The following is a 23,103-nucleotide window of genomic DNA, read 5'->3' as shown; positions in this document are numbered from 1 at the left end:
ATGTCATTAATCGTCGATTTAGAGTGGACTGCATTGCCCAGTGTGTGCATTGAGGAGCACATGTTCGTCTTTACTGGGGAGCAAGTTTGCACTCATGAATGTGGCAAAACATTCAAATCCGTAAGTGGGTGAACATTAAAGTCCTAGATGCTGCAAATCTCTATATCTGGATACGGAATGACTGAAAAAAGTTATGTCTCCAGTGTCAAAATGTGTGTAATGCACTAGTAATTCATTTCCTTTATTGACCAGTGAGGTAGCCATGTATGGAGGTGCTGTAGAGTGAAAATCAAGTTTCAAATGGGCAGTGATCCCTGTGCCTGGATAGCTCAGTCGGTAGAGCATCAGACTTTTAATCTGAGGGTCCAGGGTTCAAGTCCCTGTTCAGGCGTACCTTTGCTTCTTTTACAAAAAATTAAGCAGGAAATATGAATTGCTCATTCTAATATGTGCTGTTTCTGATGGCATCGCAACCTTGGGCAATATGACTCTAAGGTAGTGGAGTCCAGAGTTCTTGGATGCTTTGCCAACATTTCAAGCCTGACTGTGCTTCTAAATAGCATGAAATAGCAATCTTTGTACAAAGTTTTAATATTGGGGAGACAGATTGGTCGAAAAAAAAGCAGACAGGCGCTGCTGAGATTCAAACTCAGGATCTCCTGTTTACTAGACAGGCGCTTTAACCAACTAAGCCACAGCACCTTTTTTGCATCTGGTCTCCTTTCCTTCCTCATGTAATCAATCAGAAGTGAAATCCACTTTTTTAAGGCTGGGCTTCTGTTGCAATATAACTTTTCAAAATGTTTTCCAATTGACTGAAACTCCATTGCACAAAACGAGCATGTCATTAATCGTCGATTTAGAGTGGACTGCATTGCCCAGTGTGTGCATTGAGGAGCACATGTTCGTCTTTACTGGGGAGCAAGTTTGCACTCATGAATGTGGCAAAACATTCAAATCCGTAAGTGGGTGAACATTAAAGTCCTAGATGCTGCAAATCTCTATATCTGGATACGGAATGACTGAAAAAAGTTATGTCTCCAGTGTCAAAATGTGTGTAATGCACTAGTAATTCATTTCCTTTATTGACCAGTGAGGTAGCCATGTATGGAGGTGCTGTAGAGTGAAAATCAAGTTTCAAATGGGCAGTGATCCTTGTGCCTCTATAGCTCAGTCGGTAGAGCATCAGACTTTTAATCTGAGGGTCCAGGGTTCAAGTCCCTGTTCAGGCGTACCTTTGCTTCTTTTACAAAAAATTTAGCAGGAAATATGAATTGCTCATTCTAATATGTGCTATTTCTGATGGCATCGCAACCTTGGGCAATATGACTCTAAGGTAGTGGAGTCCAGAATTCTTGGATGCTTTGCCAACATTTCAAGCCTGACTGTGCTTCTAAATAGCATGAAATAACAATCTTTGTACAAAGTTTTAATATTGGGGAGACAGATTGGTCGAAAAAAAAGCAGACAGGCGCTGCTGAGGTTCGAACTCAGGATCTCCAGTTTACTATACAGGCGCTTTAACCAACTAAGCCACAGCACCTCTTTTGCATCTGATCTCCTGTCCTTCCTCATGTAATCATTTAGAAGTGAAATCCACTTTTTTTAAGGCTGGGCTTCTGTTGCAATATAACTTTACAAAATGTTTTCCAATTGACTGAAACTCCATTGCACAAAACGAGCATGTCATTAATCGTTGATTTAGAGTGGACTGCATTGCCCAGTGTGTGTATTGAGGAGCACATGTTCGCCTTTACTGGGGAGCAATTTTGCACTCATGAATGTGGCAAAACATTCAAATCCGTAAGTGGGTGAACATTAAAGTCCTAGATGCTGCAAATCTCTATATCTGGATACGGAATGACTGAAAAAAGTTATGTCTCCAGTGTCAAAATGTGTGTAATGCACTAGTAATTCATTTCCTTTATTGACCAGTGAGGTAGCCATGTATGGAGGTGCTGTAGAGTGAAAATCAAGTTTCAAATGGGCAGCGATCCTTGTGCCTGGATAGCTCAGTCGGTAGAGCATCAGACTTTTAATCTGAGGGTCCAGGGTTCAAGTCCCTGTTCAGGCGTACCTTTGCTTCTTTTACAAAAAATTAAGCAGGAAATATGAATTGCTCATTCTAATATGTGCTATTTCTGATGGCATCGCAACCTTGGGCAATATGATTCTAAGGTAGTGGAGTCCAGAGTTCTTGGATGCTTTGCCAACATTTCAAGCCTGACTGTGCTTCTAAATAGCATGAAATAGCAATCTTTGTACAAAGTTTTAATATTGGGGAGACAGATTGGTCGAAAAAAAAGCAGACAGGCGCTGCTGAGATTCGAACTCAGGATCTCCTGTTTACTAGACAGGCGCTTTAACCAACTAAGCCACAGCACCTTTTTTGCATCTGGTCTCCTTTCCTTCCTCATGTAATCATTTAGAAGTGAAATCCACTTTTTTAAGGCTGGGCTTCTGTTGCAATATAACTTTTCAAAATGTTTTCCAATTGACTGAAACTCCATTGCACAAAACGAGCATGTCATTAATCGTCGATTTAGAGTGGACTGCATTGCCCAGTGTGTGCATTGAGGAGCACATGTTCGTCTTTACTGGGGAGCAAGTTTGCACTCATGAATGTGGCAAAACATTCAAATCCGTAAGTGGGTGAACATTAAAGTCCTAGATGCTGCAAATCTCTATATCTGGATACGGAATGACTGAAAAAAGTTATGTCTCCAGTGTCAAAATGTGTGTAATGCACTAGTAATTCATTTCCTTTATTGACCAGTGAGGTAGCCATGTATGGAGGTGCTGTAGAGTGAAAATCAAGTTTCAAATGGGCAGTGATCCTTGTGCCTGGATAGCTCAGTCGGTAGAGCATCAGACTTTTAATCTGAGGGTCCAGGGTTCAAGTCCCTGTTCAGGCGTACCTTTGCTTCTTTTACAAAAAATTAAGCAGGAAATATGAATTGCTCATTCTAATATGTGCTATTTCTGATGGCATCGCAACCTTGGGCAATATGATTCTAAGGTAGTGGAGTCCAGAGTTCTTGGATGCTTTGCCAACATTTCAAGCCTGACTGTGCTTCTAAATAGCATGAAATAGCAATCTTTGTACAAAGTTTTAATATTGGGGAGACAGATTGGTCGAAAAAAAAGCAGACAGGCGCTGCTGAGATTCAAACTCAGGATCTCCTGTTTACTAGACAGGCGCTTTAACCAACTAAGCCACAGCACCTTTTTTGCATCTGGTCTCCTTTCCTTCCTCATGTAATCAATCAGAAGTGAAATCCACTTTTTTAAGGCTGGGCTTCTGTTGCAATATAACTTTTCAAAATGTTTTCCAATTGACTGAAACTCCATTGCACAAAACGAGCATGTCATTAATCGTCGATTTAGAGTGGACTGCATTGCCCAGTGTGTGCATTGAGGAGCACATGTTCGTCTTTACTGGGGAGCAAGTTTGCACTCATGAATGTGGCAAAACATTCAAATCCGTAAGTGGGTGAACATTAAAGTCCTAGATGCTGCAAATCTCTATATCTGGATACGGAATGACTGAAAAAAGTTATGTCTCCAGTGTCAAAATGTGTGTAATGCACTAGTAATTCATTTCCTTTATTGACCAGTGAGGTAGCCATGTATGGAGGTGCTGTAGAGTGAAAATCAAGTTTCAAATGGGCAGTGATCCTTGTGCCTCTATAGCTCAGTCGGTAGAGCATCAGACTTTTAATCTGAGGGTCCAGGGTTCAAGTCCCTGTTCAGGCGTACCTTTGCTTCTTTTACAAAAAATTTAGCAGGAAATATGAATTGCTCATTCTAATATGTGCTATTTCTGATGGCATCGCAACCTTGGGCAATATGACTCTAAGGTAGTGGAGTCCAGAATTCTTGGATGCTTTGCCAACATTTCAAGCCTGACTGTGCTTCTAAATAGCATGAAATAACAATCTTTGTACAAAGTTTTAATATTGGGGAGACAGATTGGTCGAAAAAAAAGCAGACAGGCGCTGCTGAGGTTCGAACTCAGGATCTCCAGTTTACTAGACAGGCGCTTTAACCAACTAAGCCACAGCACCTCTTTTGCATCTGATCTCCTGTCCTTCCTCATGTAATCATTTAGAAGTGAAATCCACTTTTTTTAAGGCTGGGCTTCTGTTGCAATATAACTTTACAAAATGTTTTCCAATTGACTGAAACTCCATTGCACAAAACGAGCATGTCATTAATCGTTGATTTAGAGTGGACTGCATTGCCCAGTGTGTGTATTGAGGAGCACATGTTCGCCTTTACTGGGGAGCAATTTTGCACTCATGAATGTGGCAAAACATTCAAATCCGTAAGTGGGTGAACATTAAAGTCCTAGATGCTGCAAATCTCTATATCTGGATACGGAATGACTGAAAAAAGTTATGTCTCCAGTGTCAAAATGTGTGTAATGCACTAGTAATTCATTTCCTTTATTGACCAGTGAGGTAGCCATGTATGGAGGTGCTGTAGAGTGAAAATCAAGTTTCAAATGGGCAGTGATCCTTGTGCCTGGATAGCTCAGTCGGTAGAGCATCAGACTTTTAATCTGAGGGTCCAGGGTTCAAGTCCCTGTTCAGGCGTATCTTTGCTTCTTTTACAAAAAATTTAGCAGGAAATATGAATTGCTCATTCTAATATGTGCTATTTCTGATGGCATCGCAACCTTGGGCAATATGACTCTAAGGTAGTGGAGTCCAGAATTCTTGGATGCTTTGCCAACATTTCAAGCCTGACTGTGCTTCTAAATAGCATGAAATAGCAATCTTTGTACAAAGTTTTAATATTGGGGAGACAGATTGGTCGAAAAAAAAGCAGACAGGCGCTGCTGAGATTCGAACTCAGGATCTCCTGTTTACTAGACAGGCGCTTTAACCAACTAAGCCACAGCACCTTTTTTGCATCTGGTCTCCTTTCCTTCCTCATGTAATCATTTAGAAGTGAAATCCACTTTTTTAAGGCTGGGCTTCTGTTGCAATATAACTTTTCAAAATGTTTTCCAATTGACTGAAACTCCATTGCACAAAACGAGCATGTCATTAATCGTCGATTTAGAGTGGACTGCATTGCCCAGTGTGTGCATTGAGGAGCACATGTTCGTCTTTACTGGGGAGCAAGTTTGCACTCATGAATGTGGCAAAACATTCAAATCCGTAAGTGGGTGAACATTAAAGTCCTAGATGCTGCAAATCTCTATATCTGGATACGGAATGACTGAAAAAAGTTATGTCTCCAGTGTCAAAATGTGTGTAATGCACTAGTAATTCATTTCCTTTATTGACCAGTGAGGTAGCCATGTATGGAGGTGCTGTAGAGTGAAAATCAAGTTTCAAATGGGCAGTGATCCTTGTGCCTGGATAGCTCAGTCGGTAGAGCATCAGACTTTTAATCTGAGGGTCCAGGGTTCAAGTCCCTGTTCAGGCGTACCTTTGCTTCTTTTACAAAAAATTTAGCAGGAAATATGAATTGCTCATTCTAATATGTGCTATTTCTGATGGCATCGCAACCTTGGGCAATATGACTCTAAGGTAGTGGAGTCCAGAATTCTTGGATGCTTTGCCAACATCATTTAGAAGTGAAATCCACTTTTTTTAAGGCTGGGCTTCTGTTGCAATATAACTTTACAAAATGTTTTCCAATTGACTGAAACTCCATTGCACAAAACGAGCATGTCATTAATCGTTGATTTAGAGTGGACTGCATTGCCCAGTGTGTGTATTGAGGAGCACATGTTCGCCTTTACTGGGGAGCAATTTTGCACTCATGAATGTGGCAAAACATTCAAATCCGTAAGTGGGTGAACATTAAAGTCCTAGATGCTGCAAATCTCTATATCTGGATACGGAATGACTGAAAAAAGTTATGTCTCCAGTGTCAAAATGTGTGTAATGCACTAGTAATTCATTTCCTTTATTGACCAGTGAGGTAGCCATGTATGGAGGTGCTGTAGAGTGAAAATCAAGTTTCAAATGGGCAGTGATCCCTGTGCCTGGATAGCTCAGTCGGTAGAGCATCAGACTTTTAATCTGAGGGTCCAGGGTTCAAGTCCCTGTTCAGGCGTACCTTTGCTTCTTTTACAAAAAATTAAGCAGGAAATATGAATTGCTCATTCTAATATGTGCTATTTCTGATGGCATCGCAACCTTGGGCAATATGATTCTAAGGTAGTGGAGTCCAGAGTTCTTGGATGCTTTGCCAACATTTCAAGCCTGACTGTGCTTCTAAATAGCATGAAATAGCAATCTTTGTACAAAGTTTTAATATTGGGGAGACAGATTGGTCGAAAAAAAAGCAGACAGGCGCTGCTGAGATTCGAACTCAGGATCTCCTGTTTACTAGACAGGCGCTTTAACCAACTAAGCCACAGCACCTTTTTTGCATCTGGTCTCCTTTCCTTCCTCATGTAATCATTTAGAAGTGAAATCCACTTTTTTAAGGCTGGGCTTCTGTTGCAATATAACTTTTCAAAATGTTTTCCAATTGACTGAAACTCCATTGCACAAAACGAGCATGTCATTAATCGTCGATTTAGAGTGGACTGCATTGCCCAGTGTGTGCATTGAGGAGCACATGTTCGTCTTTACTGGGGAGCAAGTTTGCACTCATGAATGTGGCAAAACATTCAAATCCGTAAGTGGGTGAACATTAAAGTCCTAGATGCTGCAAATCTCTATATCTGGATACGGAATGACTGAAAAAAGTTATGTCTCCAGTGTCAAAATGTGTGTAATGCACTAGTAATTCATTTCCTTTATTGACCAGTGAGGTAGCCATGTATGGAGGTGCTGTAGAGTGAAAATCAAGTTTCAAATGGGCAGTGTTCCTTGTGCCTGGATAGCTCAGTCGGTAGAGCATCAGACTTTTAATCTGAGGGTCCAGGGTTCAAGTCCCTGTTCAGGCGTACCTTTGCTTCTTTTACAAAAAATTTAGCAGGAAATATGAATTGCTCATTCTAATATGTGCTATTTCTGATGGCATCGCAACCTTGGGCAATATGACTCTAAGGTAGTGGAGTCCAGAGTTCTTGGATGCTTTGCCAACATTTCAAGCCTGACTGTGCTTCTAAATAGCATGAAACAGCAAACTTTGTACAAAGTTTTAATATTGGGGAGACAGATTGGTCGAAAAAAAAGCAGACAGGCGCTGCTGAGATTCGAACTCAGGATCTCCTGTTTACTAGACAGGCGCTTTAACCAACTAAGCCACAGCACCTTTTTTGCATCTGGTCTCCTTTCCTTCCTCATGTAATCATTTAGAAGTGAAATCCACTTTTTTAAGGCTGGGCTTCTGTTGCAATATAACTTTTCAAAATGTTTTCCAATTGACTGAAACTCCATTGCACAAAACGAGCATGTCATTAATCGTCGATTTAGAGTGGACTGCATTGCCCAGTGTGTGCATTGAGGAGCACATGTTCGTCTTTACTGGGGAGCAAGTTTGCACTCATGAATGTGGCAAAACATTCAAATCCGTAAGTGGGTGAACATTAAAGTCCTAGATGCTGCAAATCTCTATATCTGGATACGGAATGACTGAAAAAAGTTATGTCTCCAGTGTCAAAATGTGTGTAACGCACTAGTAATTCATTTCCTTTATTGACCAGTGAGGTAGCCATGTATGGAGGTGCTGTAGAGTGAAAATCAAGTTTCAAATGGGCAGTGATCCCTGTGCCTGGATAGCTCAGTCGGTAGAGCATCAGACTTTTAATCTGAGGGTCCAGGGTTCAAGTCCCTGTTCAGGCGTACCTTTGCTTCTTTTACAAAGAATTAAGCAGGAAATATGAATTGCTCATTCTAATATGTGCTGTTTCTGATGGCATCGCAACCTTGGGCAATATGACTCTAAGGTAGTGGAGTCCAGAGTTCTTGGATGCTTTGCCAACATTTCAAGCCTGACTGTGCTTCTAAATAGCATGAAATAGCAATCTTTGTACAAAGTTTTAATATTGGGGAGACAGATTGGTCGAAAAAAAAGCAGACAGGCGCTGCTGAGATTCAAACTCAGGATCTCCTGTTTACTAGACAGGCGCTTTAACCAACTAAGCCACAGCACCTTTTTTGCATCTGGTCTCCTTTCCTTCCTCATGTAATCAATCAGAAGTGAAATCCACTTTTTTAAGGCTGGGCTTCTGTTGCATTATAACTTTTCAAAATGTTTTCCAATTGACTGAAACTCCATTGCACAAAACGAGCATGTCATTAATCGTCGATTTAGAGTGGACTGCATTGCCCAGTGTGTGCATTGAGGAGCACATGTTCGTCTTTACTGGGGAGCAAGTTTGCACTCATGAATGTGGCAAAACATTCAAATCCGTAAGTGGGTGAACATTAAAGTCCTAGATGCTGCAAATCTCTATATCTGGATACGGAATGACTGAAAAAAGTTATGTCTCCAGTGTCAAAATGTGTGTAATGCACTAGTAATTCATTTCCTTTATTGACCAGTGAGGTAGCCATGTATGGAGGTGCTGTAGAGTGAAAATCAAGTTTCAAATGGGCAGTGATCCCTGTGCCTGGATAGCTCAGTCGGTAGAGCATCAGACTTTTAATCTGAGGGTCCAGGGTTCAAGTCCCTGTTCAGGCGTACCTTTGCTTCTTTTACAAAGAATTAAGCAGGAAATATGAATTGCTCATTCTAATATGTGCTGTTTCTGATGGCATCGCAACCTTGGGCAATATGACTCTAAGGTAGTGGAGTCCAGAGTTCTTGGATGCTTTGCCAACATTTCAAGCCTGACTGTGCTTCTAAATAGCATGAAATAGCAATCTTTGTACAAAGTTTTAATATTGGGGAGACAGATTGGTCGAAAAAAAAGCAGACAGGCGCTGCTGAGATTCAAACTCAGGATCTCCTGTTTACTAGACAGGCGCTTTAACCAACTAAGCCACAGCACCTTTTTTGCATCTGGTCTCCTTTCCTTCCTCATGTAATCAATCAGAAGTGAAATCCACTTTTTTAAGGCTGGGCTTCTGTTGCATTATAACTTTTCAAAATGTTTTCCAATTGACTGAAACTCCATTGCACAAAACGAGCATGTCATTAATCGTCGATTTAGAGTGGACTGCATTGCCCAGTGTGTGCATTGAGGAGCACATGTTCGTCTTTACTGGGGAGCAAGTTTGCACTCATGAATGTGGCAAAACATTCAAATCCGTAAGTGGGTGAACATTAAAGTCCTAGATGCTGCAAATCTCTATATCTGGATACGGAATGACTGAAAAAAGTTATGTCTCCAGTGTCAAAATGTGTGTAATGCACTAGTAATTCATTTCCTTTATTGACCAGTGAGGTAGCCATGTATGGAGGTGCTGTAGAGTGAAAATCAAGTTTCAAATGGGCAGTGATCCTTGTGCCTCTATAGCTCAGTCGGTAGAGCATCAGACTTTTAATCTGAGGGTCCAGGGTTCAAGTCCCTGTTCAGGCGTACCTTTGCTTCTTTTACAAAAAATTTAGCAGGAAATATGAATTGCTCATTCTAATATGTGCTATTTCTGATGGCATCGCAACCTTGGGCAATATGACTCTAAGGTAGTGGAGTCCAGAATTCTTGGATGCTTTGCCAACATTTCAAGCCTGACTGTGCTTCTAAATAGCATGAAATAACAACCTTTGTACAAAGTTTTAATATTGGGGAGACAGATTGGTCGAAAAAAAAGCAGACAGGCGCTGCTGAGGTTCGAACTCAGGATCTCCAGTTTACTATACAGGCGCTTTAACCAACTAAGCCACAGCACCTCTTTTGCATCTGATCTCCTGTCCTTCCTCATGTAATCATTTAGAAGTGAAATCCACTTTTTTTAAGGCTGGGCTTCTGTTGCAATATAACTTTACAAAATGTTTTCCAATTGACTGAAACTCCATTGCACAAAACGAGCATGTCATTAATCGTTGATTTAGAGTGGACTGCATTGCCCAGTGTGTGTATTGAGGAGCACATGTTCGCCTTTACTGGGGAGCAATTTTGCACTCATGAATGTGGCAAAACATTCAAATCCGTAAGTGGGTGAACATTAAAGTCCTAGATGCTGCAAATCTCTATATCTGGATACGGAATGACTGAAAAAAGTTATGTCTCCAGTGTCAAAATGTGTGTAATGCACTAGTAATTCATTTCCTTTATTGACCAGTGAGGTAGCCATGTATGGAGGTGCTGTAGAGTGAAAATCAAGTTTCAAATGGACAGCGATCCTTGTGCCTGGATAGCTCAGTCGGTAGAGCATCAGACTTTTAATCTGAGGGTCCAGGGTTCAAGTCCCTGTTCAGGCGTACCTTTGCTTCTTTTACAAAAAATTAAGCAGGAAATATGAATTGCTCATTCTAATATGTGCTATTTCTGATGGCATCGCAACCTTGGGCAATATGATTCTAAGGTAGTGGAGTCCAGAGTTCTTGGATGCTTTGCCAACATTTCAAGCCTGACTATGCTTCTAAATAGCATGAAATAGCAATCTTTGTACAAAGTTTTAATATTGGGGAGACAGATTGGTCGAAAAAAAAGCAGACAGGCGCTGCTGAGATTCGAACTCAGGATCTCCTGTTTACTAGACAGGCGCTTTAACCAACTAAGCCACAGCACCTTTTTTGCATCTGGTCTCCTTTCCTTCCTCATGTAATCATTTAGAAGTGAAATCCACTTTTTTAAGGCTGGGCTTCTGTTGCAATATAACTTTTCAAAATGTTTTCCAATTGACTGAAACTCCATTGCACAAAACGAGCATGTCATTAATCGTCGATTTAGAGTGGACTGCATTGCCCAGTGTGTGCATTGAGGAGCACATGTTCGTCTTTACTGGGGAGCAAGTTTGCACTCATGAATGTGGCAAAACATTCAAATCCGTAAGTGGGTGAACATTAAAGTCCTAGATGCTGCAAATCTCTATATCTGGATACGGAATGACTGAAAAAAGTTATGTCTCCAGTGTCAAAATGTGTGTAATGCACTAGTAATTCATTTCCTTTATTGACCAGTGAGGTAGCCATGTATGGAGGTGCTGTAGAGTGAAAATCAAGTTTCAAATGGGCAGTGATCCTTGTGCCTGGATAGCTCAGTCGGTAGAGCATCAGACTTTTAATCTGAGGGTCCAGGGTTCAAGTCCCTGTTCAGGCGTACCTTTGCTTCTTTTACAAAAAATTAAGCAGGAAATATGAATTGCTCATTCTAATATGTGCTATTTCTGATGGCATCGCAACCTTGGGCAATATGATTCTAAGGTAGTGGAGTCCAGAGTTCTTGGATGCTTTGCCAACATTTCAAGCCTGACTGTGCTTCTAAATAGCATGAAATAGCAATCTTTGTACAAAGTTTTAATATTGGGGAGACAGATTGGTCGAAAAAAAAGCAGACAGGCGCTGCTGAGATTCAAACTCAGGATCTCCTGTTTACTAGACAGGCGCTTTAACCAACTAAGCCACAGCACCTTTTTTGCATCTGGTCTCCTTTCCTTCCTCATGTAATCAATCAGAAGTGAAATCCACTTTTTTAAGGCTGGGCTTCTGTTGCAATATAACTTTTCAAAATGTTTTCCAATTGACTGAAACTCCATTGCACAAAACGAGCATGTCATTAATCGTCGATTTAGAGTGGACTGCATTGCCCAGTGTGTGCATTGAGGAGCACATGTTCGTCTTTACTGGGGAGCAAGTTTGCACTCATGAATGTGGCAAAACATTCAAATCCGTAAGTGGGTGAACATTAAAGTCCTAGATGCTGCAAATCTCTATATCTGGATACGGAATGACTGAAAAAAGTTATGTCTCCAGTGTCAAAATGTGTGTAATGCACTAGTAATTCATTTCCTTTATTGACCAGTGAGGTAGCCATGTATGGAGGTGCTGTAGAGTGAAAATCAAGTTTCAAATGGGCAGTGATCCTTGTGCCTCTATAGCTCAGTCGGTAGAGCATCAGACTTTTAATCTGAGGGTCCAGGGTTCAAGTCCCTGTTCAGGCGTACCTTTGCTTCTTTTACAAAAAATTTAGCAGGAAATATGAATTGCTCATTCTAATATGTGCTATTTCTGATGGCATCGCAACCTTGGGCAATATGACTCTAAGGTAGTGGAGTCCAGAATTCTTGGATGCTTTGCCAACATTTCAAGCCTGACTGTGCTTCTAAATAGCATGAAATAACAATCTTTGTACAAAGTTTTAATATTGGGGAGACAGATTGGTCGAAAAAAAAGCAGACAGGCGCTGCTGAGGTTCGAACTCAGGATCTCCAGTTTACTAGACAGGCGCTTTAACCAACTAAGCCACAGCACCTCTTTTGCATCTGATCTCCTGTCCTTCCTCATGTAATCATTTAGAAGTGAAATCCACTTTTTTTAAGGCTGGGCTTCTGTTGCAATATAACTTTACAAAATGTTTTCCAATTGACTGAAACTCCATTGCACAAAACGAGCATGTCATTAATCGTTGATTTAGAGTGGACTGCATTGCCCAGTGTGTGTATTGAGGAGCACATGTTCGCCTTTACTGGGGAGCAATTTTGCACTCATGAATGTGGCAAAACATTCAAATCCGTAAGTGGGTGAACATTAAAGTCCTAGATGCTGCAAATCTCTATATCTGGATACGGAATGACTGAAAAAAGTTATGTCTCCAGTGTCAAAATGTGTGTAATGCACTAGTAATTCATTTCCTTTATTGACCAGTGAGGTAGCCATGTATGGAGGTGCTGTAGAGTGAAAATCAAGTTTCAAATGGGCAGCGATCCTTGTGCCTGGATAGCTCAGTCGGTAGAGCATCAGACTTTTAATCTGAGGGTCCAGGGTTCAAGTCCCTGTTCAGGCGTACCTTTGCTTCTTTTACAAAAAATTAAGCAGGAAATATGAATTGCTCATTCTAATATGTGCTATTTCTGATGGCATCGCAACCTTGGGCAATATGATTCTAAGGTAGTGGAGTCCAGAGTTCTTGGATGCTTTGCCAACATTTCAAGCCTGACTGTGCTTCTAAATAGCATGAAATAGCAATCTTTGTACAAAGTTTTAATATTGGGGAGACAGATTGGTCGAAAAAAAAGCAGACAGGCGCTGCTGAGATTCGAACTCAGGATCTCCTGTTTACTAGACAGGCGCTTTAACCAACTAAGCCACAGCACCTTTTTTGCATCTGGTCTCCTTTCCTTCCTCATGTAATCATTTAGAAGTGAAATCCACTTTTTTAAGGCTGGGCTTCTGTTGCAATATAACTTTTCAAAATGTTTTCCAATTGACTGAAACTCCATTGCACAAAACGAGCATGTCATTAATCGTCGATTTAGAGTGGACTGCATTGCCCAGTGTGTGCATTGAGGAGCACATGTTCGTCTTTACTGGGGAGCAAGTTTGCACTCATGAATGTGGCAAAACATTCAAATCCGTAAGTGGGTGAACATTAAAGTCCTAGATGCTGCAAATCTCTATATCTGGATACGGAATGACTGAAAAAAGTTATGTCTCCAGTGTCAAAATGTGTGTAATGCACTAGTAATTCATTTCCTTTATTGACCAGTGAGGTAGCCATGTATGGAGGTGCTGTAGAGTGAAAATCAAGTTTCAAATGGGCAGTGATCCTTGTGCCTGGATAGCTCAGTCGGTAGAGCATCAGACTTTTAATCTGAGGGTCCAGGGTTCAAGTCCCTGTTCAGGCGTACCTTTGCTTCTTTTACAAAAAATTAAGCAGGAAATATGAATTGCTCATTCTAATATGTGCTATTTCTGATGGCATCGCAACCTTGGGCAATATGACTCTAAGGTAGTGGAGTCCAGAGTTCTTGGATGCTTTGCCAACATTTCAAGCCTGACTGTGCTTCTAAATAGCATGAAACAGCAATCTTTGTACAAAGTTTTAATATTGGGGAGACAGATTGGTCGAAAAAAAAGCAGACAGGCGCTGCTGAGATTCGAACTCAGGATCTCCTGTTTACTAGACAGGCGCTTTAACCAACTAAGCCACAGCACCTTTTTTGCATCTGGTCTCCTTTCCTTCCTCATGTAATCATTTAGAAGTGAAATCCACTTTTTTAAGGCTGGGCTTCTGTTGCAATATAACTTTTCAAAATGTTTTCCAATTGACTGAAACTCCATTGCACAAAACGAGCATGTCATTAATCGTCGATTTAGAGTGGACTGCATTGCCCAGTGTGTGCATTGAGGAGCACATGTTCGTCTTTACTGGGGAGCAAGTTTGCACTCATGAATGTGGCAAAACATTCAAATCCGTAAGTGGGTGAACATTAAAGTCCTAGATGCTGCAAATCTCTATATCTGGATACGGAATGACTGAAAAAAGTTATGTCTCCAGTGTCAAAATGTGTGTAATGCACTAGTAATTCATTTCCTTTATTGACCAGTGAGGTAGCCATGTATGGAGGTGCTGTAGAGTGAAAATCAAGTTTCAAATGGGCAGTGATCCCTGTGCCTGGATAGCTCAGTCGGTAGAGCATCAGACTTTTAATCTGAGGGTCCAGGGTTCAAGTCCCTGTTCAGGCGTATCTTTGCTTCTTTTACAAAAAATTTAGCAGGAAATATGAATTGCTCATTCTAATATGTGCTATTTCTGATGGCATCGCAACCTTGGGCAATATGACTCTAAGGTAGTGGAGTCCAGAATTCTTGGATGCTTTGCCAACATTTCAAGCCTGACTGTGCTTCTAAATAGCATGAAATAACAATCTTTGTACAAAGTTTTAATATTGGGGAGACAGATTGGTCGAAAAAAAAGCAGACAGGCGCTGCTGAGATTCGAACTCAGGATCTCCTGTTTACTAGACAGGCGCTTTAACCAACTAAGCCACAGCACCTCTTTTGCATCTGATCTCCTTTCCTTCCTCATGTAATCATTTAGAAGTGAAATCCACTTTTTTTAAGGCTGGGCTTCTGTTGCAATATAACTTTACAAAATGTTTTCCAATTGACTGAAACTCCATTGCACAAAACGAGCATGTCATTAATCGTTGATTTAGAGTGGACTGCATTGCCCAGTGTGTGTATTGAGGAGCACATGTTCGCCTTTACTGGGGAGCAATTTTGCACTCATGAATGTGGCAAAACATTCAAATCCGTAAGTGGGTGAACATTAAAGTCCTAGATGCTGCAAATCTCTATATCTGGATACGGAATGACTGAAAAAAGTTATGTCTCCAGTGTCAAAATGTGTGTAATGCACTAGTAATTCATTTCCTTTATTGACCAGTGAGGTAGCCATGTATGGAGGTGCTGTAGAGTGAAAATCAAGTTTCAAATGGGCAGTGATCCTTGTGCCTGGATAGCTCAGTCGGTAGAGCATCAGACTTTTAATCTGAGGGTCCAGGGTTCAAGTCCCTGTTCAGGCGTACCTTTGCTTCTTTTACAAAAAATTTAGCAGGAAATATGAATTGCTCATTCTAATATGTGCTATTTCTGATGGCATCGCAACCTTGGGCAATATGACTCTAAGGTAGTGGAGTCCAGAATTCTTGGATGCTTTGCCAACATTTCAAGCCTGACTGTGCTTCTAAATAGCATGAAATAACAATCTTTGTACAAAGTTTTAATATTGGGGAGACAGATTGGTCGAAAAAAAAGCAGACAGGCGCTGCTGAGGTTCGAACTCAGGATCTCCAGTTTACTAGACAGGCGCTTTAACCAACTAAGCCACAGCACCTCTTTTGCATCTGATCTCCTGTCCTTCCTCATGTAATCATTTAGAAGTGAAATCCACTTTTTTTAAGGCTGGGCTTCTGTTGCAATATAACTTTACAAAATGTTTTCCAATTGACTGAAACTCCATTGCACAAAACGAGCATGTCATTAATCGTTGATTTAGAGTGGACTGCATTGCCCAGTGTGTGTATTGAGGAGCACATGTTCGCCTTTACTGGGGAGCAAGTTTGCACTCATGAATGTGGCAAAACATTCAAATCCGTAAGTGGGTGAACATTAAAGTCCTAGATGCTGCAAATCTCTATATCTGGATACGGAATGACTGAAAAAAGTTATGTCTCCAGTGTCAAAATGTGTGTAATGCACTAGTAATTCATTTCCTTTATTGACCAGTGAGGTAGCCATGTATGGAGGTGCTGTAGAGTGAAAATCAAGTTTCAAATGGGCAGTGGTCCTTGTGCCTGGATAGCTCAGTCGGTAGAGCATCAGACTTTTAATCTGAGGGTCCAGGGTTCAAGTCCCTGTTCAGGCGTACCTTTGCTTCTTTTACAAAAAATTAAGCAGGAAATATGAATTGCTCATTCTAATATGTGCTATTTCTGATGGCATCGCAACCTTGGGCAATATGATTCTAAGGTAGTGGAGTCCAGAGTTCTTGGATGCTTTGCCAACATTTCAAGCCTGACTGTGCTTCTAAATAGCATGAAATAGCAATCTTTGTACAAAGTTTTAATATTGGGGAGACAGATTGGTCGAAAAAAAAGCAGACAGGCGCTGCTGAGATTCGAACTCAGGATCTCCTGTTTACTAGACAGGCGCTTTAACCAACTAAGCCACAGCACCTTTTTTGCATCTGGTCTCCTTTCCTTCCTCATGTAATCATTTAGAAGTGAAATCCACTTTTTTAAGGCTGGGCTTCTGTTGCAATATAACTTTTCAAAATGTTTTCCAATTGACTGAAACTCCATTGCACAAAACGAGCATGTCATTAATCGTCGATTTAGAGTGGACTGCATTGCCCAGTGTGTGCATTGAGGAGCACATGTTCGTCTTTACTGGGGAGCAAGTTTGCACTCATGAATGTGGCAAAACATTCAAATCCGTAAGTGGGTGAACATTAAAGTCCTAGATGCTGCAAATCTCTATATCTGGATACGGAATGACTGAAAAAAGTTATGTCTCCAGTGTCAAAATGTGTGTAATGCACTAGTAATTCATTTCCTTTATTGACCAGTGAGGTAGCCATGTATGGAGGTGCTGTAGAGTGAAAATCAAGTTTCAAATGGGCAGTGATCCTTGTGCCTGGATAGCTCAGTCGGTAGATGTTAGGCAGAAACCTGTGCAGTTCCCTTGGGGAACACTGCAAAAGATTTAAGACTACAGGTAGAGCAGTAAACCCCTTTGGTAGCAGTCTGTACCACCCAGATTTACCTGGTAGCTGTGGCTGAGCAGTCAGACTTCTCTCAAGAAGAGTTAGGCAGTATGCAAAGTATACACAATATGTACCCACATACAATAGCACAAGCAAACACTGACCAGAGCTTGGTTTCAAAAGTATATAGTTATTTATTTAAAATACACATAAGTTAAAAACACTCTAGCAAAATATAGTAAACACTTCAAACACAGTTATAACGAAAGTAGATTCAATCCTTTCTCCTATCTAGACAACTCTAGGTTAACACCACTTAATTAAAACAGAGGTGAGTGCTTAACGTTAGATGACACTCTAGTAGTTTCCAAGAAAGGGAGAGAAAAAGCAGAAATGGGTTAAACACACCACTCTAAGGTCCAGAACACTTGCAATAGGCTCAAAGAAGCACAAAGTCACAGGTGAGCAAAAGTCACTAGGCAGGGCCCACTCTTTGAGTAGCCGGAGCGAAAATGTGCCCAAGATCACACCGTTATTAGGGATTCAAAGTCTTGCAAAGAGTTAGAAAGAGGTTAGAGTGGCTTAGAAAGTTTAGCCAGGGTGTCCCAGGCTCTCCCAGGTTCGAAAGCCGGGGGCTAAATCTACCCCGTACAGTCGGTAGCAAGGGAAGCCAGGCGGAACACGGTACCTTAAGCGGAAAGGATCCTCCAGCGGTGGCAGTTGTTCCAGGCAGTGGCAGCAGGGCTCGACGTCGGTCAGGGGAGAAGAAGTTCTCGCTGAAGAGCAGAAGAAGAGGGTCGTTGCACTGCCCGGGAAGAAACCAGCCGCGGAGTCCTCCGGTTAAAGGGTCGTACCGACTTTCGTGGTTGGGGTAAAAGTGGTGGGGTTCCGGTTGCCGGGGTGCTTGGCACTGGCAAGGCGGCCACGAGATACCTCGAGAAGCGAAAAGAAGGCGAAAACTGGTTGTCCCCACCAGTCAAGGGAAGGAGCCACTCCGTTAAGAGTTCTCCTCGGTCGTCGGGAAAAGTGGTGAGACGGTTCAGCAGGGCTCCACCGGGTGGTGTCGTCGAAGCAGGTCGGCTCAGCTCTTCCCTCGTCGGATTCTTGGTCCTGTGGCGACTTCTGAAGTCCCAGTCCCCAAAGCCCTGCTTTTATGCAGCAAACCCCCATTCACCCAGCCTAGCTGTCACTCAAACATGCTAAGTGGTGAGCCGGGCGGCTCACCACTTGGGCCAATCAGGACGGAGTGCGACTTGAGTTACCAAGGTAACTCAGTCCAGGGTGCCTAAATCCCCCTCCACCCCTCCTAAGTACCCCAGACAGAGTGGCACCACTTTGGAGGGCTTCTGTGGAGAAGCCCGCCAAAAGTGGAACAAAGGGCTCCACTTTGGGTCAGAGTTACAGGGGCGAACACCAACGCCATTTTAGAATCAAGTTTTGGCAAAAAGTCCCAACCGGAGTTATAAAAATAAATATATAAACCGGCGGTATGTTTAAGGCTACCGTAAATAAATAATTAAATGTGTTAGCCTAAAACAATGGGAAATCCCATAGGGAAATATTCGCGGTCGAATATAAAAAGTAGTTTCCACTGCCACCAGCCAAAACTCGATCAGGGGGGACGGAGACGTGCCCCCTCGACTAACAGACCCTGGGGCAATCGAATTGCCCCAGCCAGTACGTCCACAATATGATGGTTTGTACTGGTTCTGTTCAGGATTCAAGACTAGTAAAGTCTTTGGTGACTTTACATGCCCTGGGAGACAGTAGTCAGTCCCAGGGTATGGAGTCTATGTTGGGGAGTCCCTAGGACACCCCTGGGTCACGGCACAGAGGGTGCTGTGTGACCCACATCACAAAAATACATGAGGCCCCATGGAGTAAAAGACCCCATAGCCCATTCAACACAAGGTTTAACCAAGAAAACACACTTCAACATGTCCAAGAGTGAGGGTAAAAGAGTCTCACTCTTGGCAGGAGAAAAAAATTAAACCCCAGAAATCCAGCAAAGCTGCTGGGGGACTCACTAGGTAGGGAAATTCAGCCTAAACAGAGAATTCTCCCTAACACTCGCCCCCCCAGACTAAGGGACAGGAGGATTTAATCCACTCCTGGATGAACCTCATACCTCTAGTCGATGATATACATCCTAGAGAGTCCATCAGCATTTTGATGGTGACACCTTGACCTATGCTTAAGGGAGAACTCAAAGGTTTTCTTTTGCAAGCTAAAGGACCTACAAACCCTTTGAGGAACATCAGTCTTTTTGTTATAGGGGATCTGGTTGACCAGTCCCTCAGAAGTTGGGACAACTTCTGAACCTATGTTAGGCTTTTTGAAGGGGTCCTTATAAAGGATTCCCTTAGATCTAGAGGGGCCTCCAAGGTTCCTCACCACCTCTCTTGTGGGAGCAGGTTGGGTCTTAGGCCTCTTGGTTGGAGGGGTTGGGGTTAGGCAATGTACCTGCTTCCCCTTCCTCTTAGATCTACCCTTACCTATTTTAGGAGTTTCCCCCCTAATATTAGGATTTGAGTTGGGGTCTTCAGTAGAAGGTCCAACAGTCTGAAGGTTTTTGGCCTTAGACTTTTCTTTTCTGGTTTTCCACCAGCACTGAGAATTACCAGTTCTCTCAGGTCCAGATAGGGGCCTAGTTGGTCTATCCACCTCTTCCTCAGAAGCAGGGGGAGTCAGAGACTCTGAGACTAGGGGAACAATGATGGAGCTTGGTTGGGGCGCCCATGTTCCTAGCATACTATCCGGAAATGTGCCTGGGTTAGAGGTCAACTTACTAACACCAGGGCTTGTAGTGGGGTTCTCAGTAGAGGGTCCCACAGGCTTAGAAGGGTCCTTCAAGGTAGCCTGTCTAGCCAATTTGGTTAAGTTCTGCTTCTCCATACTGGGAGGCCTGGGGGTATGTGACACTACTCCTAGAGTTCTTAGGTCATTCCCCAACAGGACCTTCCCAGGTACCTCAGTCTGAACACTGACAGGGATCCTCACTGTCATGTTGTTACACTGAATGAGGGCTGGTAGAATAGGAACCATTTGGACAGGGCCTCCAGACATCTTAGTGGGACCTTTGGGTGCTTTGGCCACATCCTTAGGTTGAAAGAAGCTTTCATCCACTACTGTTCTGCTGGCCCCAGTGTCTCTCCTGGCAGGAGTATCCTGGCCATTGACAAGAACACTGTCCACATAATACACCTTAGAGTTAACAGGTAGGGAGTTATACACAACCCTATTCTGGGGACTAACCAGACCCATAGGCTCTAAGTTTACAGTTGCTTGAAGACCCAAGGGTTCTTCAGCAAAGAGTTCAAAGTGGGCACTAGCCATCTGTACTTCATCCTCAGGAGTGAAGGCTAAGGAGACTGTGCTGATCCCTGCAGGTTTACCCTTGCACTTGGGATCTCCTTTGATATGGTCAGTACCCTGACAGACATAGCATTGTCCAAATGCTCTCTGGAAGGGTGGCTTGTTCTGACCTCCTTCTGGCTTGTGGCCAGAAGGTACAGTAGCCTGACTAGGTTTCCCATGTGGCTTACCCTGGTTATTTTGTGGTTTGGGGCCCTCTTTGGGATAGGAATTATTAGAATTCTCTTTGGAGTCCTTTTTAGACTGTTTCTCCCCATCCTTCTTCTGAGTTACCCCAGAATCCTTGTGAGTGGCCCTGTTGGCAACCCACAAGTCAGCAGCCTTAGCTAGTTTCCGGGAATCCAATTCCCTGGAATCAGCCAAGTGTTGTCTGAGCTCAGGAGAGCAGGCATCATAAATAGTCTCCAACATAAACAAGTTCTTCATACCTTCATAAGTGTTCACCTTGTAACCCTTAATCCATCCCTCTAAGTTTTTCAAACATTCACTCACCCAGGTAGCCCAAGGGGTACCATCATGCTTTTTGAGGTTCCTAAACCTCTTAAGATACTGGGAAGGGGTCTTCCCAAACCTAGCTATCAAAGCTAGTTTCACACATTCATAGTCCTTCCTATCCTCCTCCCCCATCTCCATTACCACATCAGTTGCAACAGGAGGAAGCCTAGAGAACAACCAGGTGAGTAAGTCATTTCCTGTGATGTTCTGGAGCCCATGATTATATTCAAACAGAGACAACCAATCCAACACATCCAACTTAGGCTCATACATACCAACCAATTCTTTAGGCATCCGGGGTCTTTTAGGACTGGAACTTCTAGAGGAGCCAGAGAGAGAAACATTCTCAACAGATAATTTCTTCATTTCTAAGTCATACTTGAGCTCCATTTCCCTTAGCCTTAGTTCTTTGTCAGTTTGAGCATTAAGTTTCTTATACTCCAATTCTAGCTTCATTTTCTCCAGTTCAAAGTACTGAGGACTAAATGTGGGACCTGGTAAAGGTCCAGTAGGCACAGCAGGTAGAGCAGGCAGAGGCCTAGGGGGGGCAGTTACAACAGCCTCACCCTCCTCTTCTGACTCTTCCTCAGAATCATCAACATTTTGCTCCATGTTAATTTCAACACTGTCATCTACAGTTGCTGGAGTGGTAGGTTCCTCTGAACCATCACCCAGACTTTGGTTAGCTAACAATCTTTCAATCAGCTCCATTTTCTTGCCCTTAGTCAGGAGATCCTTATGTTTACAGAGCACTCTTAAACAATCAGCAGTTTTGGCTGCAAGGGACTCTTGACTATAGCTTTCTATAACTGACATGTTAGAGGTTTTACTTTTTCAGTGCTAAGCTTTGTGGTTAGTTGCACTAAGGTATCTAAAGCACAATAAAATGTATACTCAATACAAATCCCACCGCTGTACACCAGTGTTAGGCAGAAACCTGTGCAGTTCCCTTGGGGAACACTGCAAAAGATTTAAGACTACAGGTAGAGCAGTAAACCCCTTTGGTAGCAGTCTGTACCACCCAGATTTACCTGGTAGCTGTGGCTGAGCAGTCAGACTTCTCTCAAGAAGAGTTAGGCAGTATGCAAAGTATACACAATATGTACCCACATACAATAGCACAAGCAAACACTGACCAGAGCTTGGTTTCAAAAGTATATAGTTATTTATTTAAAATACACATCAGTTAAAAACACTCTAGCAAAATATAGTAAACACTTCAAACACAGTTATAACGAAAGTAGATTCAATCCTTTCTCCTATCTAGACAACTCTAGGTTAACACCACTTAATTAAAACAGAGGTGAGTGCTTAACGTTAGATGACACTCTAGTAGTTTCCAAGAAAGGGAGAGAAAAAGCAGAAATGGGTTAAACACACCACTCTAAGGTCCAGAACACTTGCAATAGGCTCAAAGAAGCACAAAGTCACAGGTGAGCAAAAGTCACTAGGCAGGGCCCACTCTTTGAGTAGCCGGAGCGAAAATGTGCCCAAGATCACACCGTTATTAGGGATTCAAAGTCTTGCAAAGAGTTAGAAAGAGGTTAGAGTGGCTTAGAAAGTTTAGCCAGGGTGTCCCAGGCTCTCCCAGGTTCGAAAGCCGGGGGCTAAATCTACCCCGTACAGTCGGTAGCAAGGGAAGCCAGGCGGAACACGGTACCTTAAGCGGAAAGGATCCTCCAGCGGTGGCAGTTGTTCCAGGCAGTGGCAGCAGGGCTCGACGTCGGTCAGGGGAGAAGAAGTTCTCGCTGAAGAGCAGAAGAAGAGGGTCGTTGCACTGCCCGGGAAGAAACCAGCCGCGGAGTCCTCCGGTTAAAGGGTCGTACCGACTTTCGTGGTTGGGGTAAAAGTGGTGGGGTTCCGGTTGCCGGGGTGCTTGGCACTGGCAAGGCGGCCACGAGATACCTCGAGAAGCGAAAAGAAGGCGAAAACTGGTTGTCCCCACCAGTCAAGGGAAGGAGCCACTCCGTTAAGAGTTCTCCTCGGTCGTCGGGAAAAGTGGTGAGACGGTTCAGCAGGGCTCCACCGGGTGGTGTCGTCGAAGCAGGTCGGCTCAGCTCTTCCCTCGTCGGATTCTTGGTCCTGTGGCGACTTCTGAAGTCCCAGTCCCCAAAGCCCTGCTTTTATGCAGCAAACCCCCATTCACCCAGCCTAGCTGTCACTCAAACATGCTAAGTGGTGAGCCGGGCGGCTCACCACTTGGGCCAATCAGGACGGAGTGC

At 42.8% G+C, this 23,103-nt stretch overlaps 9 non-coding genes across 9 annotated transcripts; all 9 read right to left on the bottom strand.

Annotated features, from left to right (window-relative positions):
- Window positions 1-2,311: 2,311 nt before the first annotated feature.
- On the bottom strand, window positions 2,312-2,385 carry TRNAT-AGU (transfer RNA threonine (anticodon AGU)). Its single transcript has one exon. It is a non-coding gene; the product is annotated as a tRNA-Thr (tRNA).
- A 2,450-nt stretch (window positions 2,386-4,835) lies between these two features.
- Window positions 4,836-4,909, bottom strand: TRNAT-AGU (transfer RNA threonine (anticodon AGU)). Its single transcript has one exon. It is a non-coding gene; the product is annotated as a tRNA-Thr (tRNA).
- A 1,403-nt stretch (window positions 4,910-6,312) lies between these two features.
- Window positions 6,313-6,386, bottom strand: TRNAT-AGU (transfer RNA threonine (anticodon AGU)). Its single transcript has one exon. It is a non-coding gene; the product is annotated as a tRNA-Thr (tRNA).
- Window positions 6,387-7,153: 767 nt separating this feature from the next.
- TRNAT-AGU (transfer RNA threonine (anticodon AGU)) lies at window positions 7,154-7,227 on the bottom strand. Its single transcript has one exon. It is a non-coding gene; the product is annotated as a tRNA-Thr (tRNA).
- A 3,291-nt stretch (window positions 7,228-10,518) lies between these two features.
- Window positions 10,519-10,592, bottom strand: TRNAT-AGU (transfer RNA threonine (anticodon AGU)). The gene has a single exon. It is a non-coding gene; the product is annotated as a tRNA-Thr (tRNA).
- Window positions 10,593-13,042: 2,450 nt separating this feature from the next.
- Window positions 13,043-13,116, bottom strand: TRNAT-AGU (transfer RNA threonine (anticodon AGU)). The gene has a single exon. It is a non-coding gene; the product is annotated as a tRNA-Thr (tRNA).
- Window positions 13,117-13,883: 767 nt separating this feature from the next.
- On the bottom strand, window positions 13,884-13,957 carry TRNAT-AGU (transfer RNA threonine (anticodon AGU)). Its single transcript has one exon. It is a non-coding gene; the product is annotated as a tRNA-Thr (tRNA).
- A 767-nt stretch (window positions 13,958-14,724) lies between these two features.
- On the bottom strand, window positions 14,725-14,798 carry TRNAT-AGU (transfer RNA threonine (anticodon AGU)). Its single transcript has one exon. It is a non-coding gene; the product is annotated as a tRNA-Thr (tRNA).
- Window positions 14,799-16,408: 1,610 nt separating this feature from the next.
- Window positions 16,409-16,482, bottom strand: TRNAT-AGU (transfer RNA threonine (anticodon AGU)). The gene has a single exon. It is a non-coding gene; the product is annotated as a tRNA-Thr (tRNA).
- Between the last annotated feature and the right edge of the window lie 6,621 nt (window positions 16,483-23,103).

This window comes from Ambystoma mexicanum, unplaced genomic scaffold, assembly GCF_040938575.1.
Source record: "Ambystoma mexicanum isolate Mex_15411 unplaced genomic scaffold, UKY_AmexF1_1 Mex_scaf1, whole genome shotgun sequence".
Classification (NCBI taxonomy): Eukaryota; Metazoa; Chordata; class Amphibia; order Caudata; family Ambystomatidae; genus Ambystoma; species Ambystoma mexicanum.
Note: the sequence above shows the minus strand (reverse complement) of the source record. Positions and strands in the feature narration are given on the sequence as shown.